Source organism: Hypanus sabinus, chromosome 3 (assembly GCF_030144855.1).
Source record: "Hypanus sabinus isolate sHypSab1 chromosome 3, sHypSab1.hap1, whole genome shotgun sequence".
Lineage (NCBI taxonomy): Eukaryota > Metazoa > Chordata > Chondrichthyes > Myliobatiformes > Dasyatidae > Hypanus > Hypanus sabinus.
The window spans coordinates 160,838,143-160,853,330 of record NC_082708.1 but is presented as its reverse complement, the minus strand read 5'-3'; the positions used below and the strand labels follow the sequence as shown (position 1 = coordinate 160,853,330).

The window sequence follows — 15,188 nt, the reverse complement described above, 5'->3', positions numbered from 1 at the left end:
GGCTTATGGGCTGGTAGGTGAGGACAAGAGGAACTCTATCCCGTTAAGGTGTTGAGAAGATGGGGTGAGTGCAGATGTCCAGGAAATGGAAGAGATGCTGGTGAGGTCAGCATTATGAGGAAGGGAAACACTGTCCTTTGAAGAAGGAAGACATCTCTGATATCCTGGAAAGAAAGGCCTCATCCTGGGAACAGATTTGGCAGATACAAAGGAACTGAGAAAAGGAAATAGTATTTTTACAGGGGACAGGATGGGAAGGGGTATAGTTAAGATAGCTGTGGGAATCAGTGGATTTATAAAAGATGTTGGTAGACAGGTTGTAACCAGAGATCGAGACAGAGAGATCAAGAAAGGCACCAAGTGAATTTAAGTGCAGGGTGGAAAGTGGAGGCAAAGTTGATGAAATTGATGAGCTCAGCATGAAAACATGAAGCAGCACCAATGGAGTTGTCAATATAGCAGAGGAAGAGTTGGGGAGCATTACTGGGGAAGATTTAGAACATGGGCTTTTCTATGTAGCTACCAGAAAGCCAGGCATAGCTGAGACTCATGGCTACCCCTTGAGTTATGAGCAAGTGAGAGGAGCCGAAGGAGAAATTGTTGAGGGTGTGGACCAGTTCTGCCTAATGGAAGATGGTGGTGGTGGAGAGGAACTGGTTGGGTCTTTTTTTTGAGAAAGATGCAAAGAGATTTAAGCTTTTCTTGATAGGGAATGGAGTGTATAGGGGCTGGACATTCATGGTGAAAATGAGGCAGTCAGGGCCAGGAAATAGAAGGCTGTTGCGATTAAGAGCATGTGAAGAGTCATGGATGTAGGTAAGTAAGGACTGAGCCAAGGGGGATAGAATGGAGTTGAGGTATGTGGACACACGTTCAGTGGGGCAGGAGCAGGCAGAGACGGTGGACCTACCCAGACAGTCAGTTTTGTGGACCTTGGGTAGGAGATAGAAATGTACATTGCGGGGTCAGGGAACTAAGTTTGGTAGAAGTGGACAGAATTCTTCGGAGTTGTTGAGGTTAGGGATGGTGTTGGAGATAATTTTCGCATGGTCCAGAGTCCTTTTCAGGGGGTAAATAAGGGGAGGTGTCTGAGAGTTGCTGCCTGGCCTCAAAAAGGTAGAGGTAAATCTGCCACACTACAGCAGCAAACCCTTTGTCTGTGGGTTTCATAGTTAAGGTTAGAATTGGTGTGGAGAGAGTGGAAGCTGCCTTTACTGAGGTTCTGCTGCTCTGTGCCTGAAACATATCAGGCTGACTGTAGTTAATTATTCCATCTATATATAGGCACTGCAATATATAAACATCTGCAATAATCTAACTGTTAGAGGAATTCAATGGGTCAAGCAGCATCTATAGAGGCAAAGACATGTTTGGGATCTTCCTGTATTTGTGCATATGACAATAAACATGACTTTGTGTCTTCCCTTTGAAATGAAAGAGTCTTGCTGTTGATCTTTCTATTCTGTCCGATTCTCCCCTGGAGCAATTGGATAAAGTAAAATTCATTGTACATTGGAAATCCAAAAAAAACAGAGCTTGTTTAAAAAATGGGAAATAATAAATATTATCAGAGGAGCCAGTCAGAAACCAAGGGACTTTTTTGAGGTAAAGACACATTACTTTTCAACAAATGATCCATGCAATAATGTGGCCCCATGTACTTTGAACTGCATACAAGCATAGATATGATTATGTGACAACACAATGAGTGGCCACAGCTTCTGTAAGCTTATTGTCCGTGAATTTTTTAAGGGGAAATGAATTTGGTTGTGTTAGCTTTTTGATCAGTGTGTGATAGTTACAAGAAGGAATACAGTCAGAAGAACAAAAAAATCCATTTTCTTGTGAATTAATCAAAGTTATCATTGTGTTGCTGAAACCTAGTTGGAACCATATTGCTGTTATTGAACCTGGTGGTGAGGGCCTTTAGGCTTCTGCCGTGATCCTCTGCTTTTTTTTAGTGAGCTAAAAGCTTTGTTGTCATTGCTGAAGATAATGAGATTGCAGTGCTTCTCCATTCAACACAAAACTGCTTCCTGGCAATTCAATTACTAAAAACACCATGACTAAATTTAAAATAATGTCTGAGTTATTTAGAGTGACACCTAAGTTACAATTGAATTAAAAACAATCAACTTTAAAAAAAAACGGTAGCCGCTCTATTCAAGTACTGCACATGGCCATGTTATTAAATTCAACAATTAACTAGAAAATGGCATCTAGAATTAAAGCTGAGATTTTAAAGAGAGCTCTGAAATCAAAGTAGCTGCCCCTTTTAGACTGAAATATTGCTCATGCCCATGTATTGCACTTATTGATTGTCTATACTGCCTGTGGACTATGGATGGGTGAGTGGGGACTAATTGTTCAGTTACACATCAGCCCTGGGGAAAAAGCTGTTTTTCAGCTGCTTTTCCCCCTCCAAGACACTGAGCTCTGTGTCCTATTCTCATGTTTCTCTTTTGAAAGCTTTTGGCACCCTGGTCAAAGTTACTGCCAGATCTGGAGATCGTCCAGGAGGCTCTTCAGAAGTCAAGAATGAGGTTTACGGCTGTTTTCTTTGATGTTCATCATAGTACAGGCCAGATAGATGAGTCTGTACCAGCGAGGCAAGTATCACAACAGCAAGTAACAAGTCAAGTGAAAAGGGGAACACCAAAGGACTGGACCTTCTGTTCTCCTTTATACTGCAAGCTGTTTAAAAAAGGGAGTTTCACTGAGAAGAACAGTTTGTGAAACAAGAACGATCTTGATTTACACTGCTATGCCATCTCAGGTTCACAGACAAAATGAAAATTCCAGTACAGAAGCAACAATATTACAAACCTGAAAATTTAGAGACCAAGAGGTGATTATGCAAACATATAAGGGAGCATAAAGAAAATAAGATTACAGGAAAAATAATAAATTAAATTCCAGTTTAGACCCTAATACAACATCACTACTGGCAGCAACACACACAAAATGTTGGCGGAACGCAGCAGGCCAGCCAGCATCTACAGGAAGAAGTACAGTCGACATTTCGAGCTGAGACCCTTCATCAGGATGAAGGTTCTCGGCCCGAAACGTCATCTGTACTTCTTCCTGTAGATGCTGTCTGGGCTACTGCGTTCCACCAGCATTTTGTGTGTGTTGCTTGAATTTCCAGCATCTGCAGATTTCTTCATATTTGTGCTTTTAAAATCACTACTGGCAGGCTTTTATTTATTTATCTTTGCTTAGCGATACCGCATGGATTGAATTCAAAAGCAGGGATGTCATGCTGCAACTATACAGGGTACTGGTGAGGCCGCACCTGAAGTACTGTGTGCAGTTCTGGTCTCCATACTTGAGGAAGGATAGACTGGCTTCGGAGGCAGTGCAGAGGAGGTTCACCAAGCTGATTCCAGAGATGAAGGGGTTAACCTATGAGGTGAAATTGAGTCATCGCCTGGGACTTTACTCTTTGGAGTTCAGAAGAATGAGAGGGGATCTTATAGAAACATACAAAATTTGGAAAGGGATAGATAAGATAGAAGTAGGAAAGTTGTTTCCACTGGTAGGTGAGACTAGAACTAGGGGACATTGCCTCTAGATTCAGGGGAGAAGATTTAGGACGGAGATGAGGAGAAACTGTTTTTCCCAGAGAGCGGTGAATCTGCAGAATTCTCTGCCCAGGAAAGCAGTTGAGGCTTCCTCACTAAATATATTTAAGAAATAGTTAGATAGTTTTTTACATAGGAAGGGAATTAAGGGTTATGGGGAAAAGGCAGGTAGATGGAGCTGAGTTTACGGACAGATCAGCCATGATCTTATTGAATGGCGGGGCAGGCTTGATGGGCCAGCTGGCCGACTCCTGCTCCTACTTCTTATGTTCTTATGTAACAGGTCTTTCTGGCCCAATGAGCCAGCACTGCCCAGTTACACTCATGTGACCAATAAATCTAACCCATACCATCTTTGGAATGTGGGAGGAAATCAGAGCACCCAGAGGAAACCCACGTGGTCATGGGGAGAACATACAAACTCCTTACATGCAGTGTGGAATTGAACCTGGGTCGCTGGCACTATAACAGCATTATGTTAACCATTAAGCTACTGTGCTGCTAACTGCATTATACCTTTTTCTGCATTGTACTTCTTAATCTCCAGGAAACTTTTACTGCAACCCTTTCACATGCCCCTTGCTAATGACAGAGGTCTGTGCTGTTACAGATCGAGGGTATGGCTCACACTTAATAGCCATCCATATGAAAATATGCCTTCTGTTTCTTTCCCTCTGAGTCTTATATTACTTTAATGGGCTTTGTCATTACTGTATGCAGAGTGAGACTTGTCTTTGTTGAAATAACAGTGATACAATAATGGTTCTGTGGCCATTATGTGTCAACAAATAAATGAAACCGCACTCTGTCATTGAACCATTGAATATACATGCACTGATCAAACATGAATCCAGATGGTCTTTTGAAATGAGTGGACAGAGATGGGAGTTTTAGCAAGGTTTTTTTTTTGATATTTTCTTTGACAAAGACAGAGGCTATTTGGCTCATTGGTTCTATGCCAGATCACTAAGTATTTCCATCGATCCCTTTCCCTGCTTACTTTCCTGGAAGTTATTCTCCCTCATGTGCTCATGACCTATTACCCCCACAAACTCTACTCTCACCCACCTACACAGGACTTGGGAGAGTTAGAAGGTCGTAGCAAGTACATTCTACATGCGTGCAAAGAACATGAGGATAGAGTGAGGGTATGATCGATTAGGGATAAAAGTGAACATGACTCAAATAAAAGGAGGTAGGGAGGTCCTTAATGAATACTTTGTTTCAATATTCACCAGGGTCCTTGACGAATGTGAGGTCAGTGTAGAACAGGCTAATATGCTGGAACATGTCAAGGTTAAGAAAGAAACAGTGTTGAAACTTTTGAAAAATATTAGGATAAATATGCCCCTGAGGTTGGATGGAATATAACCCATGTACTACAGGAAGTGATTGAAAAGATTTCCACACCATTGGCAATGATCTTTATGACTTCACTGACCACAGGAGTAGTACCAGAATAATAGAGGAGAGGAGATGTTATTCTTTTGTTCAAGAAAACTAATAGGAGTAACACTGGGAACTATAGACCTGTGAGTCTTACATCAGTGTGAGCAAACTATTGAAGAGGATTCTTAAAGATATGATTTATAAGCATTTAGAGAAGTGTAATCTGATTAGGGATTGTCAACATGGCTTTGTAAGGGCCAGGTCATGCCTCACGAGGCTGAATGGCTTTTTGAGGGAATGACAAAATAAATTGATAAAGGTAGTGTGGTGGATATGTTGTAAGATGTTCAACAAGGTTTCCCATGATAGGTTCATTCAGAAAGTCAAGAGGCATGGATCCAGGGAAACTTGGCTGCAGGATTCAGAATTGGCTTGTCCACGGAAGACAGAGGATAGTATTAGATGGAGAGTATTCTGCCTGGAGGTCAGTGACTAGTGGTGTTTGACAGGGAACTGTTCTGACACTCCTGCTCTTTGTGAACTTTTTAATAAATTACTTAGTCAATGAAGTGGAAGGATAGGTTAGTAAGTTTGCAGATGGCATGAAAGTTGGTGGTGTCATGGGTAGTGTAAAAGAGTGTGGTGTCTTACAACAGAACATTGATAGAATGCAGAGTGGAGTTGAGAAGTGGTAGATGGAGTTCAATCCAGAAAAGTGTAAATCATACATTTTGGAAGGTTGTACTTGGTGGCAGAGCATAGGTTTAACGGAGGGATTCTTGGCAGTGTGCAGGAACAGTGGGATCATGGGGTCCCAATTTATAGATCCCTCAAAGTTGCCATGCAAAGTGATAGAGTGCTTAAGATAGCCTTCATTAACTGGGGGATTGAGTTCAAAAGTCCCAAGATAATGTTGCAGCTTTATGCACTCTGGTTAGACCACAATTGCAGCATTGTGTTCATTTCTGGTCCCCTCATAATAGGAAGTATGTGGAAGCTACAGAAAGAGTGCAGGGGTGATTTATCAGGTTGAGTCAGTAGTGACAAAAGCAAATACAATAATTAGCAATAATTTGATGGCTCTGGGCCTGTACCTGCTGGAGTTTACAAGACTGAGGGGGAGATTTCATTGAAGCCTATCAAATATTGAAATCCCGTCATAGAATGGATGTTGAGAGGATTTTGGGGGGCCCAGGACCAGAGGACACAACCTCAGAATACAAGAACATCCCTTTAGAACAGAGATGAGGAGGAATTTCTTTAGCTAGAGAATTGTGAATCTGTAGAATTCATTGCCACAGCCAATAGTAGAGGCAAATCATAGGGTATCTTTAAAGCCAAGATTGATAGATTCTTGATGAGTATGGGTATCAAAGGTAGAAGAATGAAGAAGGAGAAGGCAGAAGAATGGGGTAGAGAAAATAAATCAGAGCCATGCCCGAATGATGGAGCAGACTGATTAGGCCAAATGGCCTAATTCTGCTCCTATGAGTTATGGTCTAGGATCATGTCTGGTTTAGAGAGCATATCTTATGAGGAAAGGTTGAGCGAGTAGGGCTTTTCTCCTTGAAGGAGGATGAGCGGAGACTTGATAAAGGTGTATTAGATGACAGCAAGCATAGATAGAGTGGATATCAAAGACTTTTTCCCAGAGTGGCAATGAATAATATGGGAGGACGTGCTTTTCAGATGATTAGAGGGAAGTATGGGAGAGATGTCAAAGGTAGTTTTTTTACACAGAGAATGTAAATTTATGGGACCCACTGCCAGGGTTTGAGGTGGGAAAGGCAAGGACATTTAAGAGACTCTTAGATACGCACATGGATGATAGAAAAATTGAGAGCTCTGTGGAAGGGAAGGATTGGATTGATCTTACAAGGTTGGCACAGCATCATGAGTCGAACTGCCTGTACTGTTCTATGTTCCTATGGAACTGGTCTGTTTGTCACTGACAGAAAAACATGAAGATAGTATTGTTCTTGATGTAAAATGTAGGCACAAAGAAAGCTCTGCTTTGTGCTTGGAGAGCTCAGAGGGCCAAGTAGCACCTGGAAAGAGTAAAGAATTGTCGCCTTTTCCACTGGGTGTGATGCAGCCTTCAATTCAAAACGTCAGCAATCAATTTCCTCCCACAGATGCTGCCCACAGAGTTCCTCCAGCAAATTGTTTGTTGTTCAAGTTTCCAGCATTTGCAGTCTCTTGTGTCTCCAGATGTGTGTGTGTGTCTGTGTGTGTGAGTGTGTGTGTGAGTGAGAGAGAGAGAGAAAGAAAGAAAGAAAGTAAGGAGGAAAGAAAGAAAAAGAATACAACTCCTGGCTCGCTGCCCATGAATGGCCGTGATTCTAGGGTAACCTTCCAGAGGTATCAAGTGAACGTTAAATAAAAGGATAAACTTAGGCTAAACAATAGCACACAACACAATAGCAGTGCTTATAATAAGCAGGTTGAAACCAGTGAATAAACAGGGAGTGGGAAAGGCTCTACAAAAATTGCCAAGATATAGGTTTGAACTGCAGAGTTATAGTGCAGGCAAGTATCCCAGGGTATTTCTACAGGTCATCTATAGTAGGTGTATTTTTGCATCATTTAAGGTAAATGAAACAAAGATGGCAAATGGTCCATCTCACTTACAGTATTCATGTAATTCTGTGAAGCTAATAAAATCAATAGTGGAGAATATGCAAATCTATTTACCCAATGCATCACATTCAATGGTCCAATGAATGATCAGAATTACTATCAGGTTCATTATCACTGACTTAAATGTCATGAAATTTATTGTTTTGCAGCAGCAGTACAGCAAAGAGACATGAAATTAATATAAATCACAAAATAAATAAATAGTGCAAAAGAAAAGGAATAACTAGGTGGTGTTTATAGATTCATTGACCGTTCAGAAATCTGATGGCGGAGGAGTAAAACAGTTGTTGGAGTCAAGTCTTCAGGTTCGTGTACCTCCTCCCTGATGGCAGTAATAAGAAGAGGTCATGTCCCGATGGGGAGGGTCCTTCGAGACAGATGCCACTTTCCTGAGGAATGGTCTCTTGAAGATGACCTTGATTGTGGGGAGGGTTGTGCTCGTGTTGGAGCTGACTGAGGTTACAATCCTCTGGAGAGGAGGAGGAGTGCATTGATATTGTGCTTGAAGCTGACTCATTCTTGTAATTGTCCTGAAAGTTATTGACTCAATTAAGCTGTCTGTCATTCCTGTGCAGAGAGTCAGATCAATAATGCATCCTCAGTGAGGCTGACAGCTGCTTTACAGTGGCTCAAATGTAACAGAACCCAAGTGACCCCCTCCCTGATAATTAATGTGCTGTGTCAACTGCAAAAAGCTTTATTTGTAGTGTTGTTTTGGAATCCCAAAGAGATCTCGGGTTAACCTGCTGATAGAACCATTCATACCTCATCTGGTAGTGTTTTCTTTTTATAGTGAAGAAGGCCATTCAGCCCATTGAGTCTATGTCATTTCCCAGTGCAATACCAATGATCCCAACACCCCTGTAACATATCCTCATTCACTTGCCCATCAACTCCCCTATTCTCTCACCATTCATCTACAGTATGTTAGGGTAACGCACAATCTGCTGGAGCAACTCTGGAGACAAAGCAACTATCAACGATTCAGGTGAAAACCTCATGTCCTACTGTACGTACCAGAAAAGCAGTCATTTTCAAGTGTGCAAACAGTAACTAGTGATAACAACCTTTTCTCTCTCCCCGTTTCACTCCATCTACTCTTTATTTTTGCTCTCTCTGCCTCCACCATCATCTGCTTGCCACCGTCTCCAAACCTCACCCCGCTCCTAGTTTCATAAACCTCACCATGTCCCCTCTTTACCTTCTCTGCTCCATGGAAAACCAGACCAGTTCTCTGGTCTCTCCTGATCACTAAACTTCTTCCAGACAACTTGCCGAATCCCCTCTCCAGCACTGCCACATCCTTCCTATACCTTAGTGACCAGAACTGCACACAGTTGAGGCCTAACCAAAATGTTATGAAGTTAAAGTACTGTATAACCTCCTTGCCCTTGTGTTCAATGCCCTAACTAACGAAGCAGTTATCCATATGTATTTCTAACCATGCTATCTACCTGCGCAGCAATCTTCAAGGACCCCTGAACTTACACACCAATGTCCATCTATTCGTCAACACTCCCTGAGACGCTATTACTCCTGTATATATTCTAAACTCATCAGTACTCCCAAATTGTATCTCCTCACATTTATCTGTATTAAACTGCATCTGCAATTTTGCCAACATATCAATATCACCCCACAGCCTAAGACGGTGGTGGCACTGTAGCATGGGGGTTAGTGTAAAGTCAGCAACCCAAGCTCAATTCCAGCGCTATCTGTAGGCAATTTGTACACTCTCCCCGTGATCATGTGTGTTTCCTCCGCATGCTCCAATTTCCTCCCTCATTCCAAAGACGTACGGGTTAGTAGGTTATTGGTCACATGGGTGTAACTGGGCAGCACAAGCTTGTCGGGCCGGAAGGGCCTGTTATTGTGCTGTATTGCTAAATAAAAATAAATTAAATTAATACTCCAGCCCTCACATCATCTGCAAGCTTACTGATTATATCTCCTACATCAACATCTGTCTCATTCACCTATACAAGTAGCATAGATTCCAGCATCAAACGTTGTGGAACAGCACTAGCCACAGGCAAACAATTACTAACGCAACCCTCTACCATCACCATCTGTCCTCTGTTGCCAAGTCCAGTCTGCCAAACCATCCTGGATCTCCCAACTGTTTGGACCAGTCTCGTGTAACTCAGCAGTCCAGGTAAAGGGTCTTGTTGCAAAACATCAACTGTCCATTTCCCTCCACAGATGCAGTCTTGCCCACAGAGTTTCTCCAGTAAATTGTTTTTAGCACCAGATTCTTGAGTCTCCATGAAAACTACATCTTTATTTTGTCCTTATCAATACACTTGGTTATCAATTAAATTAGACTGGTCAGACCCAAATAGTGGGGATCCTTTATGACTGATGCTGCCTTATTGAAATATATCTCATTCCTTCCTGGATATATTTAATAACCTGGCATCCACTGCCCTCTGTGATAGAGACCTCCATAGGTTTGCCACACACTAGGCGAAGAGACTTCTCCTCATCTTGGTTTTAAATTGGTGACCCCAGTTCTGGACTCTCCAGTGCAGGGAGTACCCTCCCTGCATCTCATGTTATAGACTCTTCTCATTCTTCAGTGAACATGCCCTCTTCTGACACACTAGTACTGCCATCCTGATTTACCTCCGTTGCACTCCATTCACCCCCCCCCCCCCCGAGATAAAGAGCTCCAAGCTGTACACACAGTCTCCGGGTGTACAAGTCACTGAAGAACAACTGCAGCAAAGTATTCCAACCCAACCCCTGTCCTCAAAACCACTTCCAGCAAAAGCCAACATTCCAACTTCTGGTAGTGCCACTCAGAGGAAATAACCAACCAATATGGAACATCTTTGGAGAAACATCCCGCATCCTCCCTCCCCCCCCCCCCCAGAGTTCCTCCAGCAGATTGTTTATTGGGAAATCTTTGACCTTTTTACAGGGATTTTCAAATTCCCTTGACAAGGTGTCACACACAAGACTGCGAAAGAAGATAAGACCCTGGTATTACAGGAAAGATACCTAGCATGGGTAGAAAATTTCCTGGCAAGGGGCCTTCTCTCATTGGCTGCTCCACAGGTGTCAATGTCTGGACTGATTCTTTTCACGTTATATGTCAATGATTTGGATGGTAGAATCGATAGCTTTGTTGGTCAAGTTTGGGGATGAGACAAAGATAGGTGGAGGAGCAGGCAGGTAATGCTGAGGAAGGAGGGATCTTGCAGAAGGATTTAGACAGATTAGGTGAATGGGCAAAAAAGTGACAGATTGAATGCAGAGTAAGGAAATGTATGGTCATGCGCTTCAGTAGGGGGAATAAAGGTCTAAACTATTTTCTAAACGGAGAACAAATTCAGAAATCAAAGGTGCAACTGGGCTTGGGAGTCCTTGTGCAGGCTGAATTGGTGGTAAGATTGGCAAGTGCAATGTTAGTTCATTTCAAGAGGACTAGAGCATAAAAACAAGGATGTGACGGATCAGAATGCTGAAGCTTTATAAAGCCTAGGTTGGAGCACACTTGGACAATTGAGAGCAGTCTGAGCACCTTATCTAAGAAGGGATGTGCTGGCATTGGAGAGGGTCCAGAGCAAGTTTACAAGAATGATCCCTGGAATGAAAGGGTTAATATATAAGGAGTTTATGATCTCATTGGATTCAGAAGATGGGGGGGGGGGGGGATCTCATTGAAAGCAATCATATAGTGAAATACCCAGATAGAGTGGATGTGGAGAGAATATTTCCTGTAGTGGGGGAGTATAGACTAGAGGGCACAGCCTCAGAATACAAGAACGTTCCTTTAGAACAGAGATGAGGAGGAACTTCTTTATCCAGAGATCAGCCTTTAGCAAGTGAATCTGTGTAGTTACCACATGTGGCTGTGGAGGCCAAGTAATTGGGTATTTTTAAAGATGTGGTTGATAGATTCTTAATTAGTAAGGGTGCCAAAGGTTACAGGGAGAAGGCCTGAGAATGGGATTGAGAGGAAGAATAAACCAGCCGTGCCCAACAGGTAGAGCAGACTTGATAGGCCTAATGGCCCAATTCTGCCCAGGTGTCTTATGGACCTGGAAACGAATATTTTGGTAAGTAGCTCGTATATTTGGTAAGAGCTCCTGCACTGATTCCCTCTTACTATTCTTGCCTCCTGTAACCATAAGATCACAGGTTTCTTTACTAGACACCACCAACCTGTACTTATCACACCTTTAATGTAGAAACTACTCTTCACAGGAGCATTCTTGAAATAAAATATCATGTCAAGCCCTGTTCAGGTGCCGCAACAGACGACCAAGATTTAGTCTCGTAGATTCCTAATACTCACCACTCTGCTGCAAGGGTTGAACCGCCCTCTCCTTGGGCTTCAGGCTCTGGAATCTCTCCCAGAACCTCTCTGCTTGTTTTAGTCAATTGTTTTAGTCACTGTTTTAGTCAATTGACCCAGTTTTCTATAATCTGTCTGAGATTTCGTTTGTGCTCTTCCTGGCAATCTCCTTCGCCAATTTTAGTACTTTAGAGGTGCTATGTAAATGCATTTGGTTGTTGCTGGTGCACAGTCCAACTAATTGCACGAGCAATCTTCATAATAAATCAGTGAGTCTGAATGGAATCCTTTCATTCCACTGACACAATGCTGTGCCACTGAAACAGCCACGAGATTCAGGCTCTCTCTGACAATAGCCCACTGACGCCAGTCATACAGATTGGACTGCTAAGGACTCAGAGTGGGTCTGGAAAGTGACTCCACAAGAGCACTTTCTGTTCGGCCTGCAGGGGCTGTGCACCTGTGGGCTGGACTCTTTAAAAATAAGATTGTGGGTTCATACCCGCTGCAGATATGAGTGCATCTCTCACCAGGATTGGAAGGAAGCTGGGACAGTCCTGCGGAGAATTTCACTGTAGGACTGGGCGTTGGGGAGAAGATCGCTTAACGTTTATCCTTGGCGGACACTGAACTTGCCTCCAAACTGAGACCTTGAAACCAGGGCCAGAAGTTTTCTTGGGAGATGTTAGATGTCCCGTGGCACTGTTTCGTTGCAGAATTCAGAGCAACTTTGATCCCCCAACCCACAACTGCAGTACAAATTATCAGGTCATGAAGATATTGCACCCTGCAGGAGAGTTAGCAGAGACTGTTTACTCTCCACTACCTGATCAAGCATCCCAGCTGATCACAATGATGTCTTCCCCATCCACCCAGCTTGATCATGTAGTTTTTCATAAATTCTATGGCATTTTATATCTACTGTGAGTACCCACAAGGAAATGAATCCTCTATGATGGCATATATGTACTTTGATAATAAATTTAATTTGAACTTTTTGAACTTCTGTCCTTTAACACCCATCGTATCGCTGACAGAAAACTATCAATGTAGGGTTGCCAACCTTCAAATTGACCCCCAATTAATAGATGTAGAGCAGAGAAACAGGGCCACCACCTTTACAATATCAACCTTTATGCCCTTCTACACTGATCCCAGTTGCTGCATTAGGTTCAGCCTTGCCTGTTAAGAGTCTGCTTATATGCCTCTTAAACACAGAGATTGAACCTGCTGCAGAGAGCAGTGAACTCGGCCCATTACATCACGGACACAGCTCTCCCTCCAATCAGTGGCATCTACAGGAGGCACTGCCTCAAGAATTGATGCAGCTATGAAGAAGGTAAGACAGCGTCCATACTTCATTAGGAGTTCGAGGAGATTTGGCATGTCAACAAAAACAGTCAGAAACTTCTATAGAGGTACCATGGAGAGCATTCTGACAGGCTGCGTCACTGTCTGGTATGGGGGGGGGGGGGGAGGCTACTGCACAGGACCGAAATATGTGGCAGAGGGTCATAAATTTAGTCAGCTCCGTCTTGGATACTAGCCTTCAAAGTACCCAGGACATCTTCAAGGAGCGGTGTTTCAGAAAGGCAGCGTCCATTATTAAGGACCCCCATCACTCAGGGCATGTCCTTTTCTCACAGTTACCATCAGATAGGAGGTAGAGAAGCCTGAAGGCACACACTCAGCGATTCAGGAACAGCTTCTTCCCCTCTGCCATCCGATTCCTAAATGGACATTGAACCCATGAACACTACCTCACTTTTTAAATATATATCTCTGTTTTTGCATGATGTTAAATCTATTCAATACAGTATACATATACTGTAATTACGTTACTTGTTTATTTTTCTTCTGTATTTTGTATTGCATTGAACTGCTGCTGCTAAGTTAACAAATTTCACAACACATGCCGGTGATAATAAACCTGATTCTGATTCTGAGAAGGTAGCATCCATCATCAAAGGTAATGTCCATCATCCAGGCTGTGCCATCTTAATACAGTTACTATCGGGGCAGGAGACAGAGAAACCAGAAGTCTCACACCACCAGCTTTAAGAATAGCTAAGCTCTTTCAATCACTTGACCAACTAATCATTACCTAAGCACTATGACCCCTTCGCACTCAAATGGATTTTTTTTGCTCTGATCATGTTTTTTTTCCCTGTAAAGATCGTGTATAATTAATGCTTAATTCATTATTTTCTTGTGAATAGTGCTTACCTGATGATACGTGTTTGTGGTGCTGTTGCAAGTATGTTTTTCATTGCACCCATGTTTACATGTACGCAGTTGTGCATATTGCAATAGACTTTGACCACATCCTCTGGCAGTCATTGACAGATATCAACTATCCTCTGTATGAAAAACATTTCCATAGATCACACCCACTTTAAATATCCCTCTCTTGTTTTTGATACCCCATACCATGGGAAAATATTCTGGCTATTGAACCTCGTGTGCCTTTCATAACCTTGCATGTCTCTATCAGATCACTTCTCAGCTTCTGTTCCTCTAGGGAAAACACATCCAGCTTATCCAATCTCACCCCAGAACTAACGTCCCCTAATCCAGGCAACATCCTGGTAAAAAAAAACTGGAGAAACTCAGTAGGTCAGGCAGCAGCTATGGAGGAAAATAAACAGTCAACATGTCCGACTGAGACCCTTTAAGAAGATTGGAAAGGAAGAGGCCAGAATAAGAACACGAGGGTAGGAGTACCAGCTGGCTGCTGATAGGTGAGGCCAGATTTGGGGGAAAATGAATGAGTGGGAATGGGGGATTAAGTAAGGAGCATGGAGGAGATAGGTGAAAAAGGCCAAAGGAGAAGGAATTTAATCGGAGGGCAGTGGACCATGGAGTAAAGGGGAAGAGGTGGGGAACCAGGGGGAGGTGATGGGCAGGTAATAACAATGGGGAGGGGAAGAGAAGGAAGGAGGGGGCAACCAGAATGGGGAATGGAAAATGAGAGAAGATGGGGAGAGGAGAAATGGAGGAAAGTGATTACTGGAGGTTAATGCCAATGCCATCAGGTTGGAGGCTACCCAAACAAAATATGTGGTGTCACTCCTCCAATCTGTGCACAGCCTCATTATGAAACCCCCTCCCTTGCTCCCACAGGGTCTCACCTATCACCTGACAGCTTGTACTCCTCCCCCTGCCCTTATTGTGGTTTCTGCCTTCATTTCCAGTTCTGATGAAGGGATTTGGTCCAAACATTGACTGTTTATTTCTCTCCAAAGATGCTACCCGCTCTGCTGAGTTTCCCC

The 15,188-nt window shown here is 42.9% G+C and overlaps 1 protein-coding gene across 3 annotated transcripts in view; it reads right to left on the bottom strand.

Moving 5' to 3' along the window:
* LOC132391832 (uncharacterized) overlaps nt 1-14,213 on the bottom strand; it is a 101,336-nt gene extending 87,123 nt beyond the window's left edge. For all 3 annotated transcript variants that reach the window (XM_059965494.1, XM_059965497.1, XM_059965495.1), the window contains exon 1: nt 14,143-14,213. The gene's annotated coding sequence lies outside the window, so the exon portion shown is untranslated. The remainder of the gene's footprint in view (nt 1-14,142) is intronic.
* Nucleotides 14,214-15,188: the final 975 nt, after the last annotated feature.